A 21,224-nucleotide genomic window follows, 5' to 3' on the forward strand; every position below is an offset into this window, starting at 1 on the left:
CTGAAATTTTTAGGCTTAATGGTGAAAAGCTAAGAAACTCTTTTTCAGGAGCACATACTTAACCTCTAACTCGTGGTCATCACAAACAAGTTAAGAAAATTTAAAAAATAAAAAACAATAAAAAGGTGCCTGGGTGGCTCAGTCCACTGAGCGACTGCCTTCAGCTAAGGTCAGGATCGAGCCCCAGGATCAAGTCCCACACGGGGCTTCCTGCTCAGTAGGATGTCTGCTTCTCCGTCTGACCTTCCCCCTCTCATGGTCCCTCAGTGTCTCTCTCTCCCTCCCAAATAAATAAATAAAATATTTTTTAATGTAAAAAAACTGAAGAAAGAAGAGAAAAGAAAATGTGGGCAGTATGAAGTCTTGGTTTTATTACAGGGTAAGACGAGTAATAATGACGTCTTAAGCATCCAATTCCAGGTATAAAACACACTTTCTAAATTTGGTTGAGAATGAAATTGGCTCTGGTCTCAGTAGGACGTCTACCAGAGGGCCCTGATAGCGCCTCTATACCATGTTTTCTATACCATTAAGAATCATGAAGTTTGTTCTTCAGAAAGTCAGGAAGCATGAACATTGTTGCATTTTTTTCCTCTTTTAGGTTAATACTTGAATAAGAAATTGTATTGATTCCATCATCCTTTTTTTTTAAAGATTTTATTTATTTGTTTGACAGACAGAGATCACAAGCAGGCAGAGGCAGAGGCAGACAGAGAGAGAGGAAGGGAAGCAGGCTCCCCGCTGAGCAGAAAGCCCAATGTGGGGCTCTATCCCAGGATCCTGGGATCATGATCTGAGCTGAAGGCAGAGACTTTAACCCATTGAGCCACCCAGGTCCCCCCCCCCTTTTTTTTGGTTAAAAGGTTTAATGTGCTTTAAGGAAATGATGCTCATAAATGCAATTTGTATTGTTGTAATCACTGGTGATGAAATGTTACCATTTTTGATAAATTTGTATTTGAAACTTATTTTGACAATAAAGCATTCTCCAAACTGTGTCAAATTTAAGAATACTGAGACTCATAATAATAATAATAATAATGGTAGTAGTAGTAGTAGAAGACAGGGAATAATAAATATTGGTAAAGAAGTAAACTAGGAGTCCTTGCCCACCCCTGCAGGAAGGTAACCTGGCAGAGCTGCTTTGGGACAAAGTCTGGGGGGTCTTCCAGTGGTTAAATGTGGAGTGACTATAACAGTGCGACTACCAACTACACACTCGAGAGACATGAAAACGTGCCCCCACACGAACTTGAGCACAAATGTTTGTAGCAGCATTACTTACAAGAGCCAAAAGGCGAAGACAACCCAGAAGCCAGTCAACACATGAGTGGATAAACAAAATGTGGTCTATGCAGACAATTAAATACTATCTCACCTTTAATGGGAAGGAACTTCTGATGTATGCTCCAACATGCAAGAAAGCTGAAAGCATCATGCTGAGTGAAATAAGCTGGTCCCAAAAGACCAAACAGGATATGACCCCACTCCTCTAAGGGCACTCTCTGAGACAAGTGAAAAGACAGAAAGTAGATTAGTGATCACCAGAGGCTGTGGGGAGGGAGCACGGGGAGACAGTGTTTCATGCACACAGAGCTTCAGCTGGGGAAGATGAGAAAGTTCTGGAAGGTATGGTGGTGAGGGTTGCACAACATTGTGAATGAAATGCCCCCATATTGCATGCCTAAAAATGATTACAATGGTGAACTTTATGTTATGTATATTGTATCTTGGAAAAAAAAATAAAAAAATATAGCTTTGTCGATACAAAAGTTTAACTTTAGTAGACTTACAGATCTTGATTTGGATGAATTCAGTCATTAAAATGTTGAGTGGGGAAGAAATATACTGAAGTATTTGGAGGAACCTTGAAAGCATGCTAAGTGAAGGTCGGCCCCAAGGACCAAGGATTATATAAGCCCATTGATAAGAATTTCTCAGAAAAGACAAATCTATAGAGACAGAAACTAGACTAGCTCTTGCTTAGGGCTGGGTGGGGGGAGAGGGAGTAGGAAAACAAGAGGATAACAGTTAAGGGGAAAAAGGTTTCTTTGGGGAGTAATAAAAATACTCTAAAACGGCGCTGAATGTGGCGCTGAATGTACAACCCATTGAGTATATTAAAAACCACTGGACACTTTAAAGAGGTGAACTGGATGGTAGGTATCTCAAAGCCATTTTTAAGGAAGAACACAATGAACTCATTAACATCTACTCGACCACAGCTATTGCAGACAGAAATGTGACTGACAAATGAGAGGTCACATCCATAACCCGCTCATCAGCTTGTTACTGTCCTAGTAATGCTGTCAAACAGCCTCAGACCTGAGCAGGAGACACAGCCAGACTGAGCGCTCCCAGGCTCAAGGCCACACCAGCTCAAGCAGGTGCTCTGGTCTCACCTCGCCGGTGTTGGGGACGCCGGCCGTTGGCCGATCTAGAATGGCCTCAACTGGGATGCCTCAACAAGGCCAGCCTACAAGCCCAGCACCTCTTACAATGGGGTGTGGAAGCAAGAGGAGAGATGCAGGAGAAGATGCAAGTCTGCTCCAAGCCCTTCCTCCAGCACCTTGGCGAGCACTCCACTGACCAAAGCAAATCTCATGGCCAAAGGCAGAATCAAGGGCCAGGATGGCAGATCTGGCTTCACCTTCATGTTCTCCCCATTTCTACGTACAATGGTATCCAGAACTTTGAGACGTCTTGCTTTATTTCCATCTCATTTGATTTAAATATTAGCCGCATTTAACATTTTTATAATTCAGCTTGAACAAGGGCCACATAATTCAGGTAGATGGAAAAGTGAATCGAATCTATTTGCAACAGCAAGCTCTGAAATGCCCCTGGACAATGCTGTACATGACGTGAGCCTCGACTGTGTCTGGAACCTTCTCCTTAAAGCATCTTTGTAGCAGACATCTTTGCTGCAAGTGTATTCACAGCAGGCGTTTTTGCTGCACAACCAGCAGAAGCAATTTTGCCATAAAAAATTTAAAGGACTCAAAAAATGGTCGGATGGCAGTTTGGTTTGACAGTTTGGTTTTGTTTCTCCATTGACATGCTGCTCTCATCGGCACAGCATGTAAATCGTAACCCCCACAGTGGCCCACAGAGTGGCGCGATTCCGAACCGACATTGCCCATAGAGCTTTGGAACGTCTATCAATGGGCACGTTGGCAATATGCCAAGAGCAAACAACAGTATGGAAGGCTTTCACACATGCCATGGAACTCAGTTACAAATATGTGTCCTTGTCTTTGAAAACTGATATTCCTCTTAATGAAGTATGGAATTTTAGTGGGAAAAAACATGTGATGCCCAATCAGGAGACAACTCAACAGCCAAAAAAATAATAATAATAATAATATGATCAAAGAGGTTAGAGACAAGTGTTTAGGTACAATCCAGAAGATCAAATCAGTTATATGCAGTGTTGCCATGAATCTACACACATTTTAAGTGTATTCAAATAATTTGCACTTCACAGCAAAGTGTTTTGAATTTTGCTATTGATTTTTCATGTTTGCTGGTGTCCTTTTCAATGAATGTGTCTCTTTCATTTTTTGTGATTTTTATCTTTTATGGCAAAATAGCCCTATGGCCAATTAGGAACGTGGAGGAAGTGTTCGCTGCGAAAATGCTCACGGCCAAGATGTTTCCGGCGAAACTACAGAGAGCCCAGCTTGATGACTTGCCTTTTAATTATTGGAAATTTTAGCTTTTGCAAAGATAACTACTTTTTAAAGTGCTTTTCAAAATATTCTTCTCTTATCGCTGACATGCATGCCTGTATGCACAAAGAATAATTGGAACAGGAAAATGTTAATAACGACCCACAGCACGCGCCCGCATGCACACACACACGCACACACAGGCACACTCCCACTGCTCTTGCCTGTGGGTGAAAAGTACCAGGTCACTGATGAAACAGACGATAACTCTTTCTTTATGCGCATTTATAAGACTGGGTTCATTTTATTTGTGTTGTAATTATGCTGTGACCCATCTTGTCTGGGTTTGCACATTTTACTTCCAGAGAGAGGCTTCATATGTGGAGAATGAAATCCTTCTCTGGCCTGTCAGTCTAAAATGACTTTGAATCGTAAATGGATCTCACATGGTCTGCCTTTAACACACTCTTTTTCGTTGTTACAGTTTCTGCATGACGGACTGTATTGGTCACATGAATTATGTGACAAATGCCCACCTATATAGCATTGGGCACACTTTGTATCCACAGGCAAGATAAGAAAAAAGAAATGATTATATCATTAGAGTCTTTTTTTTTTTTCTTTAAAGTGGTGGCTGTGGCTGATTTAGAAAGATGTGATTTAAAAGTGGTGACTCGAAGTAGGGCTTAAGAAATTGTTCCTGCCAGGAAAGAGACCAGGCTCTGCTTCTCACTCCCTCCCCCTTCCATGTGTTTCAATTACCGGGAAGGTTAATGGTACGGAACCGCAGAGGTATGAAGGCGCCTTTCATTACCTTCAGCAAGAGAAGCCCCCCAAGCCTCTCTGCCTTCCCTCAATGTTTATGGGGAAAGACAGAGTGTTCTCTCACATGTCAGAGAACATGAGAACTGACTTCTTACAGCTGAGCAGAACTTTGCCAACACTTTCCAGAAAACAATTCTGTCCCTTTCAGAGCCAGCCTGGAATGTAATTTGAACTTGAGTACAAAGCAGAAAGTCCTTTAAGATGAGCTATGAAATCCCTTAATCTTGTGAAATCAGCAAACTGCCTTCTATGTTCCCCCACACGTGATCTCCAACAACACCTTAGTTACTAATCAACCAGAGTAGACAAGTAGGGTGTCTCTTTGAATTTTTTATACTGAATTAAAAAAATAATTGGGATGTTAAAGACAAGAGGACCGTGATGGGCAGAAGGCACCAGGGCATCTGCAGCGTACCGTGATGCTGTCACTGTTGATGTGTAAAGCATCTTACGAATGTCCTTTGTGAACTCTCCTCTTGAAATACCACCCTCCTCCATTGGGATTAACCTTACGTAAAAATAATCGATACCTTTGAGCAGGGCAGGTTTTCAGGGAATGGAAATGAACTTCTGAACCCCGGAATCTCTCTTGTTTCAGCACAGACTTGCTAATACTTAGCATAAGACAAAAATCTGGTTTCCTTTTCCTCGTTATCGTTTTGAACACATAACAAAGTCAATTCACTGAAAGGCAGGCAGTGTTGCCTTAAAATCTCCCTCCTCGGATCCTCAGCTTTAATCTGGGGAAGGACATCAAGCCCCAAGGAAGGGTGACAAAGAAAAGAAAAGATCACTGGAGTAGGGTTGCCAGGGAAAATGCAGCACACCTATGCAAATTTGAATTGCAGAGAATCACATAGTTTGGGGGACATACGTGTGCTAGACAGAAATCTGGCAACTCTACGTCAGGTGTACTGAGGAGATGATTTTTAAAAAAGAGGTCATGGAGAGGATCAGAGACTAACATGATACTTCACAGTTCTGTCTAGGGCCAACGTCAGTGAACTCTGGCCTGAGGGTCAAATCTGGTTTGCCCCTGTTTTAATAATGTTTTCCCAAGGGGCACCTGGGTGGCTCAGATGGTTGAGCGTCTGACTTCAACTCAGGTCATGATCCCAGGGCCCTGGGATCAAGTCCCACATTGGGCTCCCTGCTCAGTGGGGGGCCTGGTTGAGATTCTCTCCCTCTCCTTCTTCTGCTCCTCCCCCTGCTTGCATGCACACTCTCTCTCTCTCTAAATAAATAAGTAAATAAAATCTTTTAAAAAAGGATGCTTTGAGGCACCTGGGTGGCTCCAAAGTCATGATCCTGAGGTCCTGGGATCCAGCCCTACACTGGGCTCCCTGCTCAGTGGGAAGCCTGCTTCTCCCTCTCCTGCTTCCCCTGTTTGTATTCCCTCTCTCAATGTCTCTCTCTCTCTCTCTCTCTGTCAAATAAATAAATAAAATATTTTTTAAAATAAAAAACAAAAATAAATTAAAATTAAAATTAAAATTAAAAAATGGTACTTTACTGGAAACTCAGTCACACGTAGTCATTGGGTATAGTCTAGGGATGCTCTCATCCCACAATGCCAGAGTTCAGTAGTTACAACAGATACAATATGTCCTCCAGAGCCTGAAATACTTACCATCTGACCCTTTACAGAAAAGGTTAACCAAACTTTCTTCCCAGAAAAAATTCCCTAAATGACAACTGCCATCCTAAATACTTACCATTCTCATCTCTGATGAAACGTTCCTTTCCATAGGCATGCCCTTGATGTTGAAGCTGAAAATCTGTTAGGTTATTAAATACATGATACTGTTTTACTCAATGGAATTAAACATAAGAAAATCAGGTTGTTTCAAGAAAGACAACTTAGAGAAATTTTTATACATGTCGACAATTGTGTTTCAGAACTCCAGACGGCCTCATCGCAAACTTATTTCTCAGCACAATGAAGCAAAGAATATCATGGAAGATTCAGGGAAATCCAATCCACCCACCAACTAGACCTTCCAATCTTCAGGAGAACATTTCCTACCCAATGTGGTTCAAAGTGGCTTAAAGAAGCAATTGTTGAATTCCCATGTGGATAACTATGGCTCTGAAGAACAAAGGAATTGCAGAATTAATCTCCAAACAGTGAGAAGAAAAGCTGGGCTCACAGAGTCTATAGTGTGCCAGTGAGTAGCTGAAAGGAAGCTACTCCTTCCTTGGGATTTTTGGAAAGTTGGATTTTTTTTTATTTAATTTTTTTTCAGCATTCCAGAATTCACTGTTTATGTACCACACCCAGTGCTGCATGCAGTATGTGTCGTCTTTAGTACCCACCACCAGGAAAGTCAGATTTTATTCCTCAGAACGAACACACGGTTGAAGACACTTGGTGGGTGGATAATGTGAGAGGGGTCTGCGGACCAAAGTCACAACCTAGCCCGGGTATATATGGCAGACAGAAACAAGACAAAGGGCACACAGCAGCCCAGGTTTGAGAACCTAGCTTGCAGATAAAGAGTGCAGAGAAGAAAATTCCATTTCTAATTGACCTGTAAGCAATGTGCATTTAATTTTCAGATTGTGATGTGTCCAGAGCAGGACCAAGTCTAGACTGTCATACCTGACTATGCAGCAGCTGCCAGGGTTCCCCGATGCAGCAGCTATGCAGTGACAGTGAAGGAGAGAGATCAGACCATGGCCAGTGCCATGGCCGCAGACTGAAGAACACAAATGAGGGGTTTCCTGACGTGTATGGTCAATAACCCCGCAGGCAACTCCTCCAGGCCATGACCTAGATTGTATATGAGAAGCAAGAAGAAATAAAGAAAGCTGCCGGTCGGCACTGGGCAGAGAGGGCCAGATCGGTTCCAGCGGATGTGAGGTTCCCAAGGGGGGGCTCTGTGGACAGAGATGGTATAGAGTCCAACAAGCCTTGACATGGTGCCTTGGTGCTCTGGGCCTCACCAGAGCACTGCAAACCTCAGTCTGCACACATCCAACACGAAAATAAAATCACCTGTCTTTTATAAAAATTCTTCATGGAAAATGGCCGGGGCCAGTAACATAATGATAATTCCATAAATGCATGTTATTAGTAATAGAAATAACCATAAAAGTCTCCTAAGAACATATTTAATAACCTAATACAATTTGGTTCACCTACTTCTACCCCAAGGATTTAATCTATCCTAATTTAATCTATCTATTAGATAGATTTAATCTATCTAATCTGTAATGTCCCTTGCGTTTGCCTGGGGGCGGCAGGATGAAATTGTTAGGGGTTTGGGTCCTACAGTCCTATGGTTTCTAGTTGTTACAGATGGATGTTCCTCGAGAGTACTTTTTTTATGAATAAGCAATTAAAAGTGAGAAACATTCCTATGAAATGCAAATTAACTACTAAAGTGTGAGGAATTCTAATTTAAAAATGAAAGAGTTAGAAATGAGACTTTGACCAATGTGCTTTTCAGAAGCCACTATCAGACCTTTTCACAATGGGAAATTGTAAATTGTGATACAAACATTCCCTATGGAAATCACACCTGACAAAAGAACCCCAACTAAACATAACATCTCCCATCCAAACACATTTCTTAATAACTACGTCAGCATGGAGTAGGGAAATTATCAGATGGGACTGGAATTTGTTGGTTGGTAATTTCTCAGTGAAGCACACCTGAGTTACTCAAATGGCCAGCATCAAGCAAGAAGACCATCTTGACAGACTCTTAGCTGTAGTCAGATGCAGGGATTGTGGGAGCATGTTTGTAGGGTTGGAATGTGAACTCAAATGGTTTAAGGTGGACTTTTCAAGATGGGAATCTGTCTGGGTTTGGGAAAATCTTATGATGTAAGAGTAATGGTTTGGAGGCTCATTATGAGGCATAAAGGCAATTCAGTAGAGAAAGGATAGAACTTTCAAGAACTAATGCTGGAGCAATTTGATACTTATGTCAACTGTTAAAAATAAACTTTCATTTATATTTCATACTTTATACAAAAACTAGCTCAAAATGGATCATAGACCTAAATTTTAAAGTTAAACAATACAACTCCTGGAAGAAAATATAGGAGAAAATTTTTATGACCTTGGATTAAGAAAATATATTTTTTAATATTGTTTTATGTTGGTCTCTGTACAGTGCATCATTAGTTTCTGATGTCATGTTCTGTGATTCTTTGTTTGTGTAGAACACCCAGTGCTCCATGAATACATGCCCTCCTTAATACCCATCACTAGACTCACCCATCCCCCCAAACCCCCTTCTAAAACCCTCAGTTTATTTCCCAGAGGCCATAGTCTGTCATGGTTCGTCTCCCCCTCAACTTCTCCCCCTTCATTTTCCCCTTCCTCCTTCCAATGTCCTTCATGCTATTTCTTATGCTCCACAAATAAGTGAAACCATATGATAACTGACTCTCTCTGCTTGACTTATTTCACTCAGCATAATCTCCTCCAGTCCTGTCCATGTTGATGATTAATTTGGTTTTTCATCCCTTCTGATGGTTGAGTAATATTCTGTTGTGTATATGGACCACATCTTTTTTTTTAATTTTTTATTTTTTATAAACATATATTTTTATCCCCAGGGGTACAGGTCTGTGAATCACCAGGTTTACACACTTCACAGCACTCACCAAAGCACATACCCTCCCCAATGTCCATAATCCCACCCCCTTCTCCCAACCTCCCTCCCCCCAGCAACCCTCAGTTTGTGGACCACATCTTTATCCATTCATCTGCCAAAGGTCGTCTTGGCTCTTTCCACATTTTAGCTATTGTAGACATTGCTGCTATGAACATTGGGATGCATATGGCTCTTCCTTTCACTACATTTGTATCTTTAGGGTAAATATTCAGTAGTGCAATTGCTGGGTCATAGGGAAGCTCTATTTTTAATTTTTTAAGGAATCTCCACACTGATTTCCAAAGTGACTGCACTAACTTGCATTTCCACCAACAGTATAAGAGGGTTTCCCTTTCTCCACAACTTCTCCAACATTTGTTGTTTCTTGGGATTAGGGAAATATTTCCTAGATATGACACCAAAATCACAATATATAAGAAAACTCAATAAATTAGATTTTACCAAGATGAAAAATGTCTGCTCTTTGAAAAAAAGCATTCAGTTAAGAAAATAGGAACAGAAATATTGAACCAATCAGAGATACTTGTAAGTAACATATTTGATTTTTTAAAAACTTGTATATATAGATAACTGTTGAAACTCAATAATAAAATCTGAACAGACCAATTTCTGGTAAGGAGACTATATTAGTATACAAAAACCTCCCAAGAACAACAGCAAAAATGTCCAGGACCAGACAGTTTCATGGTGAATTATACTGAACATCCAAAGAAAAATAATACCAATCCTCAATCTGTTCAAAAAACAGAAATGAAGGGAACACTTCTCAATTCATTTTACAAAAAATAAAGTCCCCTGATACCAAAACCAGACAAGGATGTCAAAAAACAAAATTAGAACTCAATATCCCTGATGAATATGGACACAAAAATTCTCAAAAAAAAATTAACAAAGCAAATGGAACAACACATGAAAGGGATCATACGTCATGATGAGCGGATCTTATTCCAGGTGCAAGACAGCTCAGTACCTGCAAACCAATCCATGCACTTCACCACATTATCAAAGAGATGTGCAGACCATCACACGGCCTCCCAGTGGATGGAGCAGAAACATCTGATAGTGCAACATTCATTTGTGATCAGCATCTCAGGAAAACGGGCCTGGAAGGAGCGTAGCTCAAAAAAGACAGGGATGAACCTTGAGGACACCATGCCATCACACAGTAAATGCAACAGAGAGACACAAATTATGAATTACCTCATTTACATGGAGTCTAAATGCAACAGACACCGAAACAGGAGCTTGTGCATGCAGAGAACAGATTGGGGCTTCCAGGGCGAGGGACTGTGGGGGAGAAGCAGGCAAAGAAGGGTCAAGACCCACCAACTTCCAGGTGTAAAATAACTACGTCCCAGGCGTGTGATGTACAGCACGTAGATTATGCTCGATAATGCTGTGTCATAGATTTGGAAGTTGCTGAAAAAGCAGCTCGTGAGGGGTGCCTGGGTGGCTCAGTCAGCCAGGCTCCTGACTTGGGACCATGGCTCAGGCCCTGATCTCACAAGCTGTGGGATCCAGCCCCGGTGGAGCGCTGTGTTGGCTCCTCACTTAGCAGGGAGTCTGCTTGAGATTCTCTCTCCCTTCCCCTCTGCCCTTCCGCCCGCTGGAAAGGAAAAAAATAACTCTTAAAAAAAAAAAAAAAGTAAGTCCATTTTTAAAGTTCTCATCCCAGTTTTTTTGAAAAAAAAAAAAAAACTGTGTGCATTCTGCATGGTGTGCGTTTAAACTAGACTTACTGCGATGACCACTCTACAATATGTACAAATATTGAATCATTCTTGTATACATCTGAAGCTAATATAAGGTCAAAGTGTATCAAATATGCCTCAATAAAAAATAATAATTGAACAAATGAACTTTTTAAAAAGGGGACAACTTTGAAGAGAAGCTTCCCCCAAGATGGATGGAATGCTGACTAGCGCAGGAAAAGATGCTTGGAGTCACAGATGTTAGGGAGATGTAAAGAACATTCACAGTGGAATTACTTTAAAGACACGCGTACCAGCTACAAATAAACAGGCAGATGACAGGGGCACCTAGGGACTGGGTCGCTGAAGGGTCTGCCTTCCGCTCAGGTCATGATGGGATCAACCGATCCTGGGCTCCTGTTCCTTGGGGACCCTGCTCCTCCCTCCATCCCTCCCCCTGGTCATGCTCTCTCTCACTCTCTGTCTCATACTATAGAAAATGTTTGTGGTTTTTTTATAATTATCCCAACCTAGGAACAACACAAACATCTATCAGTAGGCGAAGTATCCCTCAGTACACAAATTGGGGTGTATCTATACAGTGGAACACACAACAGCAAAAATACACATGTTGTAGACAAGTGCAAGGAGGGAAGGACTCACAGCATCCTCACCCACGGTAGAAGAAACCAGGTGAAACATAACAAGTACTTTGTGACTTTGTGTCAAATTCTCCATGCAACACAAACCAAACTACAGTGGCAGAAAGTAGATCAGTGCTGGTCCTCTGATGAGCATGGCAAGGACAGGGATCAGAAATGTTTATAAAGGAGCAAGAAATATCTTTGGGGAGATAGTTATGTTTATTTTCTAGATTGAGAAAATGATGTTATATACATATATATGTATACTTATATGTATATCAAAACTTGTCAAATCACACACATGCAGCTTAGTTCATTTCGATTATACCTTTCTGAAGTTGTTTAGAAAGAAATACATTCTTACCAAAAAAAAAAAAGAGAATGTAAAATATTAGCCAATGAGCATTATGATTTTTACTGTTGGAATTCCCAAAGGCACATGGTCAGATGGTACTTCTTCTGTGAGATGTTCCCAGGTGTCCTCTGTGCTGTGGGAAAAACAAAACAAAACAACCTCCTAAGAAACATTTCAAGATACCAGGTCACACACTCCACTTATTCTTTGTGGGCTATGCTGCTCCATCACCACACACACTGTAACCGATCGCATAAAAGGAGAGAGAAGACCTGGAGTTCAACAGTGGTGTAGAGAACGCACAGCCTGTCCCGCAGCTCCTGAACAATGCAGCCTGGGGCGCTGATGGAAAAGCAGCTGTGGAGTGTGTCTTACACTTAGAAAAACAAACCACCACACTAAGCACAAAGTTTGTAGAATTCTAACACTAAAATGAAAACAAGAAGCTCATTGGAATTCAATCTTGAGAACGACAGCATCCAGGAACCTGTCCTCTTTGCAGACATGTGGTGGAAATAAAGAACATAATGTAGCTTCACTAATAAACACTCAAAAAGGATTCCTGACAATGGGAACGAAACTGATACTTCCTGTCATAGGGCAGAAAACAGATCATTCCTTCCCCATGTATTGGAAGGAGCTGAAATATTAGGGAAGGGGATCAGGCTATGCCACCCCCCAAATATGCCACATTAACATCAAGACTGTTCTGAGCTAAAGGCAGTTGAAAATCAACAGAGACAGCAAGAACCTTCTCTCCCCTTTTCTGTCTAAAATCAGAGCTTTACCTTCCCTTGAGAGAGTGTATCTGCTTCTGTACCAGGCAGAAGAGAGGGTCTGCGCTGAGACAGGTCCATAAACAAACCTTACCAACATAACTCTTACCTGCCATATATTTCTCTCATCCATTTCCTAGGCACTTTCCTACCATGTGTCATCCCTCAAAGCCCAAATCCCCTTTCCTTTGTTAAAAATGGATATAAGCCCCCATGTCTAACTGGTCTTTGAGTTTCACTCCCTCTTTGTGGAATCCCATACATAATAAAAGATTAATAAAAATTGTATGTCTTATCTCCCATTAATCTGTATCTTATTGGTTTAATTTACACACACACCCCCCATAATAGAGCCTACGAGGGTGGAGGAAAAGGTTTTCTTCTGTAACACTGGCGATAAAAGAGAAAACGTGTTTTAGTGGTGAGATCAGAATAACTCTGGAGTTGATCAAATCATCACATTGGTCACAGGGGTCTTCTCTCCTGAGCACCGTCCCTTGGTATCTTTTTCTTGCCTCTGCCTTTTATGGTACCTGGGAGAGCTGCAGTGTCCAGAAACGCATCTGCTTTTTGCAACCTGGATCCTATATACAGGTATTATTTAAGAAACTATTTCCATACTTCCCTTTAAACAAGTTCAAAGTAAAGCCATTAAAATCATGTTTTAAGCATGATGGTAGCTCAGCACAGATGGCAGACCCTTGAGAAAGCACAACATGCCTATGGATTTGGGGTATAGTGTTAATATGGGCCTCAGGATTATCAGAAGACAGAAAGCACTGCACTGCCTCATATTGGCCAATGTTTCACTCTCTTCAAATGATGCAGCTCCCTGGAGCCTGTGACATTTTACCAATACCATGCTTTCTGAGAGCAGTTTCTGCCCTCACTCAAAGTCACACCCTACTTAGTCTGGCTTTTTTTTTTTTTTAAATCATGTGAACAGTTTTAAGATTCACTGTTACAGTGGGGCAGCTGGAGAATACATCTGGGAGTCCCTTCCCCAGGAACACGTAGTCTCCAGACACTTGTGGGTCAGATGAGCAAGACAAAACTCTTTGTAAATAGGCATTAAGGAAAACTAGCCAAGCACCTGGGGAGAAGCTAAAAGATTTCAGCTTGCTCTTTGTCGGGGTCAAGCTAAAACTTGATGACCAGGTCTGTCTGAGGGTTATCTGACTCTCAAGGCATGCACTTTTTCTGCTTTGTTTGTCTTGCTGTTTAATATTGCTAGTGCTTTGTTAGAACTCTGGAAGCCTCGGTCCTCAATTGTAGAGAAATGATTCTTGTCCAGCAGCAATCCAAAGGAACTTTGTCCAGTGGGTAAAAATGATTCCTGTCTGAGAGAAAAAAAAATAACTTCCAAAGTTTAGGATTTTGACTGGTTTTCACTACAGAAGCTTAGGTGGTTTTTTACCTAAAATTAATGATCTTATGGAAGAATTCTCTCTTCCAGCTCCTGTAAAGGCTTCCACTCCATCCGACTTTCTCCAACCAGCATTACCATCATGCCGGTTCTCTTATTAATGAGCTAATTAAATCTCTGATATATACTCATTTTATATTTGCATAAGAGTCATGGGTTTAATTTTTGAAAATTGTACTTTAACAAAGAGCCCATGTGAATCATACTGCATGAGCCAGTCAATAAACAGTGGCGCGTGAAGGGAGGGTCACCTGCACGGATGCACAAACGGGAACACTGGTCACTTTCAAGCAGCAGCTCTGCAACCACTTTCCTGCTTTGATCTGGGTTCCTAAGAGCCAGGATTTTACAACACCTAGCATATTTGTTAGGCTCCTCTGTTAAAAACTCTTAGATCCATATTTGTTGTATGCCATTGAAATTTCAGACTCCTGTTTCTCCTAAGGTAGTTAAGGTCCAGCACTTTGTGTGCAGGTCTGATATTGGGCTCTCTATGAAGCTGAGATGTGAGTTAGAAAGTTAGAGCCTAAATCTCCATCTTTCTTGAATGCTGGGATACCATCCCTCAGCACCACCTCCTCGCCCTGGCTCTTCCCACTGTTTTCCCAGAAAAGAACAATTCTTCCTTCCCTCTGGTCCCAGGGAGGCTGCGTGGACACCTCTGCATCTTCTCCTCTTTCCCCATAGCTGTCCTCCTCCAAGTCCCAGCGTCTTCTTTAAAGGGGCTCTTCCCCTTGCAAGCAAGTTCAGTGCAACTGTGCTGACTGGTGGATACCATCAAAAAGAATGAATCAAATACCTGAAACAGGAAGAAATGGATGCATTTCTAGAGACATATAAACTACCACAACTGAACCAGAAAGAAATAGAAAACCTAAACAGACCCATAACCAGTAAGGAGATTGAAACAGTCATCAAAAATCTCCAAATAAGTCAAGCAGAGAGAGTTAATTATCATATGGTTTCACTTATTTGTGGAGCATAACAAATAGCATGGAGGACATGGGGAGTTACAGAGGAGAAGGGAGTTGGGGGAAATTGGAAGGGGAGGTGAATCATGAGAGACTATGGACTTTGAAAAACAATCTGAGGGGCTTGAAGTGGCGGGGGGGTGGGAAGTTGGGGTACCAGGTAGTGGGTATTATAGAGGGCACGGATTGCATGGAGCACTGGGTGTGGTGAAAAAATAATGAATACTGTTATGCTGAAAAGAAATAAATTTAATTTTTAAAAAATCTCCAAACAAACAAAAGCCCAGGGTCAGAGAGCTTCCCAGGGGAATTCTACAAACATTTAAAGAAGAATTAATTCCTATTCTCCTGAAACTGTTCCAAAAAAAAAAAACAGAAATGGAAGGGAAACTTCCAATCTCATTTTATGATGCCAGCATCACCTTGATCCCAAAACCAGACAAGGATCCCATTGAAAAAGAGAATTACAGACCAATAGCCTTGATAAACACAGATGCGAAAATTCTCACCAAAATACTAGCCAATAGGATCCAAAAGTACATGTAAATGATTATTCATCATGACCAAGTGGGATTTATTCCAGGACTGCAAGGTTGGTTCAACATCTGCAAATCAATCAATGTGATACAATACATTAATAAAAGAAAGAACAAGAACAATATGATACTCTCAGTAGATGCTGAAAAAGCATTTGACAAAGTACAGCATCCCTTCCTGATCAAAACTCTTCAAAGTGTAGGGATAGAGGGCACATACCTCAATATCATCAAAGCCATCTATGAAAAACCCACCGCAAATATCATTCTGAATGGAGAAAAACTGAAAGCTTTTCTGCTAAGGTCAGGAACACGGCATAGATGTCCATTATCACCACTGCTATTCAACATAGTACTTGAAGTCCTAGCCTCAGCAATCAGACAACAAAAGGAAATTAAAGGCATCCAAACTGGTAAAGAAAAAGTCAAACTATCACTCCTTGCAGATGGTATGATACTATACATGGAAAACCCAAAAGACTCCACTCCAAAACTGCTAGAACTTATATAGGAATTCAGTAAAGTGTCAGGATATAAAATCAATGCACAGAAATCAGTTTCATTTCTCTACAACAACAACAAGACAGAAGAAAGAGAAATTAGGTAGTCAATCCCATTTACAATTTCACCCAAAACTATAAGATACCTAGGAATAAACCTAACCAAAGAGGCTAAGAATCTATACTCAGAAAACTATAAAGTACTCATGAAAGAAATTGAGCAAGACAAAGAAATGGAAAAAAGTTCCATACTCCTGGATTGGAAGAACAAATATTGTGAAAATGTCTATGCTACCTAAAGCAATCTACACATTTAATGCAATCCCTATCAAAATCCCATCCATTTACCTCAAAGAAATGGAACAAATAATCCTAAAATTTATATGGAACCAGAAAAGACCTTGAATAGCCAAATGAATACTGAAAAAGAAAGCCAAAGTTGGTGGCATCACAATTCCAGACTTCAAGCTCTATTACAAAGCTGTCATCATCAAGACCATATGGTTCTGGTACAAAAACAGACACATATCAATGGAACAGAATAGAAAGCCCAGAAATAGCGCCTCAACTCTATGGTCAACTAATCTTCAACAAAGCAGGAAAGAATGTCCAATGGGAAAAAGACATCCTCTTTAACAAATGATGTTGGGAAAATTGGACAGCCACATGCAGAAAAATGAAATTGGACCATTTCCTTACACCACACACAAAAATAGACTCAAAAATGGATAAAGGACCTCAATGTGAGAAAGGAATCCATCAAAATCCTTGAGAAGAACACAGGCAGCAACCTCTTTGACCTCAGCCACAGCAACTTCTTCCTAGGAACATCGCCAAAGGCAAGGGAAACAAGGGAAAAAATGAACTATTGGGATTTCATCAAGATCAAAAGATTTGCACAGCAAAGGAAACAGTTAACAAAATGAAAATACAACTGACAGAATGAGAGAAGATATTTGCAAATGACATATCAGATAAAGGGCTATTGTCCAAAATCAATAAAGAGCGTAGCAAGCTCAACACTCAAAGAACAAACGATCCAATCAAGAAATGGGCAGAGGGGATCTGGGAGTCAAGATGGCGGAGAAGTAGCAGGCTGAGACTACTTCAGCTAGCCGGAGATCAGCTAGATAGCTTATCTAAAGATTCCAAACACCTGAAAATCCATCGGCAGATCGAAGAGAAGAAGAACAGCAATTCTGGAAACAGAAAAACAACCACTTTCTGAAAGGTAGGACCAGCAAAGAAGTGAATCCAAAGCGACAGGAAGATAGACCCCAGGGGGAGGGGCCGGCTCCCGGCAAGCGGCGGAGCAACAGAGCACAAAATCAGGACTTTTAAAAGTCTGTTCCGCTGAGGGACATCGCTCCAGAGGCTAAACCGGGGCGAAGCCCACGCAGGGTCAGCGTGGCCTCAGGTCCCTCAGGGTCACAGAAGGATCGGGGGTGTCTGAGTGTCACAGAGCTTGCGGGTATTGGAACGGGAAAGCCGGCTACAGAGACAGAGCCGACAGTAAGCTCACAGCTCGGGGTTACCTTGAACCGGTCGCAGGCTCGGTGAGCTCAGAGCGCGGCCGGAGGTCAGGCAGATGGGAGTAACCGGGCGCTGTTCTCTGAGGGCGCACTGAGGAGTGGGGCCCTGGGCTCTCGGCTCCTCCCGGCTGGAGACCAGAAGGCCGCCATTTGTATTCCCATCCTCCGGAACTCTACGGAAAGCGCTCAGGGAACAAAAGCTCCTGAAAGCAAACCCGAGCAGATTACTCACCCCGGCCTCTGTTAAGGGCAGTGTAATTCTGCCTGGGGCAAAGACACTTGAGAATCACTACAACAGGCCCCGCCCCCAGAAGATCAACAAGAAATCTAGCCGAGACCAAGTTCACCTACCAAGGAGTGCGGCTTCAATACCAAGGAGAGCAGCAGAATTCCAGAGGAGGAGAAAGCAAAGCACAGAACTCATGGCTTTTTCCCTGTGATTTTTTTTAGTCTTGCAGTTAATTTGATTTTTTTCTTTTTCATTTTTTGTGTTTTTTTTTCTCGCCTTCTGTTAATTTTTTTTAACTTTTACCTTTTTCTTTTTTAACATTTTTTAACTCGTTTATCCAATATATATATTTTTTTCTTTTTTATATTTTTATTATTTGTTTTCGTTTTTTTTTAATTCTTTTCTTTTCTTTTTTTTTCTTTTTTCTTTTTTTTTCTTTCTTCTTTTTTGAACCTTTTTTTATCCCCTTTCTACCCCCTCACAATTTGGGATCTCTTCTAATTTGGTTAAAGCATATATTCCTGGGGTTGTTGCCAACCTTTTAGTATTTTATTGCTCCTTCATATACTCTTATCTGGACAAAATGACAAGACGGAAAAATTCAACACAAAAAAAAGAACAAGAGGCAGTACCGAAGGCTAGGGAACTAATCAGTACAGACATTGGTAATATGTCAGATCTAGAGTTCAGAATGACAATTCTCAAGGTTCTAGCCGGGCTCGAAAAAAGCATGGAAGATATTAGAGAAACCCTCTTGAGAGATATAAAAGCCCTTTCTGGAGAAATAAAAGAACTAAAATCTAACAAAGTTGAAATCAAAAAAGCTATTAATGAGGTACAATCAAAAATGGAGGCTCTCACTGCTAGGATAAATGAGGCAGAAGAAAGAATTAGTGATATAGAAGACCAAATGACAAAGAATAAAGAAGCTGAGCAAAAGAGGGACAAACAGCTACTGGACCACGAGGGGAGAATTCGAGAGATAAGTGACACCATAAGACGAAACAACATTAGAATAATTGGGATTCCAGAAGAAGAAGAAAGAGAGAGGGGAGCAGAAGGTAAACTGGAGAGAATTATTGGGGAGAATTTCCCCAATATGGCAAAGGGAATGAGCATCAAAATTCAGGAGGTTCAGAGAACGCCCCTCAAAATCAATAAGAATAGGCCCACACCACGTCACCTAATAGTAAAATTTACAAGTCTCAGTGACAAAGAGAAAATCCTGAAAGCAGCCCGGGAAAAGAAGTCTGTAACATACAATGGTAAAAATATTAGATTGGCAGCTGACTTATCCACAGATACCTGGCAGGCCAGAAAGAGCTGGCATGATATTTTCAGAGCACTAAATGAGAAAAACATGCAGCCAAGAATACTATATCCAGCTAGGCTATCATTGAAAATAGAAGGAGAGATTAAAAGCTTCCAGGACAAACAAAAACTGAAAGAATTTGCAAACACCAAACCAGCTCTACAGGAAATATTGAAAGGGGTCCTCTAAGCAAAGAGAGCCTACAAGTGGAGGATCAGAAAGGAACAGAGACCATATACAGTAACAGTCACCTTACAGACAATACAATGGCACTAAATTCATATCTCTCAATAGTTACTCTAAATGTGAATGGGCTAAATGCCCCTGTCAAAAGACACAGGGTATCAGAATGGATAAAAAAACAATACCCATCTATATGTTGCCTCCAAGAAACTCATTTTAAGCCCGAAGAAACCTCCAGATTTAAAGTGAGGGGGTGGAAAAGAATTTACCATGATAATGGGCATCAGAAGAAAGCAGGAGTGGCAATCCTTATATCAGATCAATTAGATTTTAAGCCAAAGATTATAATAAGAGATGCGGAAGGACACTATATCATACTCAAAGGGTCTGTCCAACAAGAAGATTTAACAATTTTAAATATCTATGCCCCCAACGTGGGAGCAGCCAACTATATAAACCAATTAATAACAAAATCAAAGAAACACATCAACAATAATACAATAATAGTAGGGGACTTTAACACTCCCCTCACTGAAATGGACAGATCATCCAAGCAAAAGATCAGCAAGGAAATAAAGGACGTAAACGACACACTGGACCAGATGGACATCACAGATATATTCAGAACATTTCATCCCAAAGCAACAGAATACATATTCTTCTCTAGTGCACATGGAACATTCTCCAGAATAGATCACATCCTCGGTCCTAAATCAGGACTCAACCGGTATCAAAAGATTGGGATCATTCCCTGCATATTTTCAGACCACAGTGCTCTAAAGCTAGAACTCAACCACAAAAGGAAGTTTGGAAAGAACCCAAATACATGGAGACTAAACAGCATCCTTCTAAAGAATGAATGGGTCAACCGGGAAATTAAAGAAGAATTGAAAAAAATCATAGAAACAAATGATAATGAAAGCACAATGGTTCAAAATCTGTGGGACACAACAAAGGCAGTCCTGAGAGGAAAATATATAGCGGTACAAGCCTTTCTCAAGAAACAAGAAAGGTCTCAGGTACACAACCTAACCCTACACCTAAAGGAGCTGGAGAAAGAGCAAGAAAGAAACCCTAAGCCAAGCAGGAGAAGAGAACTCATAAAGATCAGAGCAGAAATCAATGAAATAGAAACCAAAAAGACAATAGAGCAAATCAATGAAACTAGGAGCTGGTTCTTTGAAAGAATTAATAAAATTGATAAACCCCTGGCCAGACTTATCAAAAAGAAAAGAGAAAGGACCCAAATAAATAAAATCATGAATGAAAGAGGAGAGATCACAACTAACACCAAAGAAATACAAACTATTATAAGAACATACTATGAGCAACTCTACGCCAACAAATTTGACAATCTGGAAGAAATGGATGCATTCCTAGAAACATAAAAACTACCACAACTGAACCAGGAAGAAGTAGAAAGCCTGAACAGACCCATAACCAGTAAGGAGATTGAAACAGTCATTAAAAATCTCCAAACAAACAAAAGCCCAGGGCCAGACGGCTTCCCGGGGGTATTCTACCAAACATTTAAAGAAGAACTAATTCCTATTCTCCTGAAACTGTTCCAAAAAATAGAAATGGAAGGAAAACTTCCAAACTCATTTTATGAGGCCAGCATCACCTTGATCCCAAAACCAGACAAGGATCAAATCAAAAAAGAGAGCTATAGACCAATATTCTTGATGAACACAGATGCGAAAATACTCAACAAAATACTAGCCAATAGGATTCAACAGTACATTAAAAGGATTATTCACCACGACCAAGTGGGATTTATTCCAGGGCTGCAAGGTTGGTTCAACATCCGCAAATCAGTCAATGTGATACAACACATCAATAAAGGAAAGAACAAGAACCATATGATACTCTCAATAGATGCTGAAAAAGCATTTGACAAAGTACAGCATCCCTTCCTGATCAAAACTCTTCAAAGTGTAGG

This window comes from Mustela erminea, chromosome 11 (assembly GCF_009829155.1).
Source record: "Mustela erminea isolate mMusErm1 chromosome 11, mMusErm1.Pri, whole genome shotgun sequence".
NCBI classification, from domain to species: domain Eukaryota; kingdom Metazoa; phylum Chordata; class Mammalia; order Carnivora; family Mustelidae; genus Mustela; species Mustela erminea.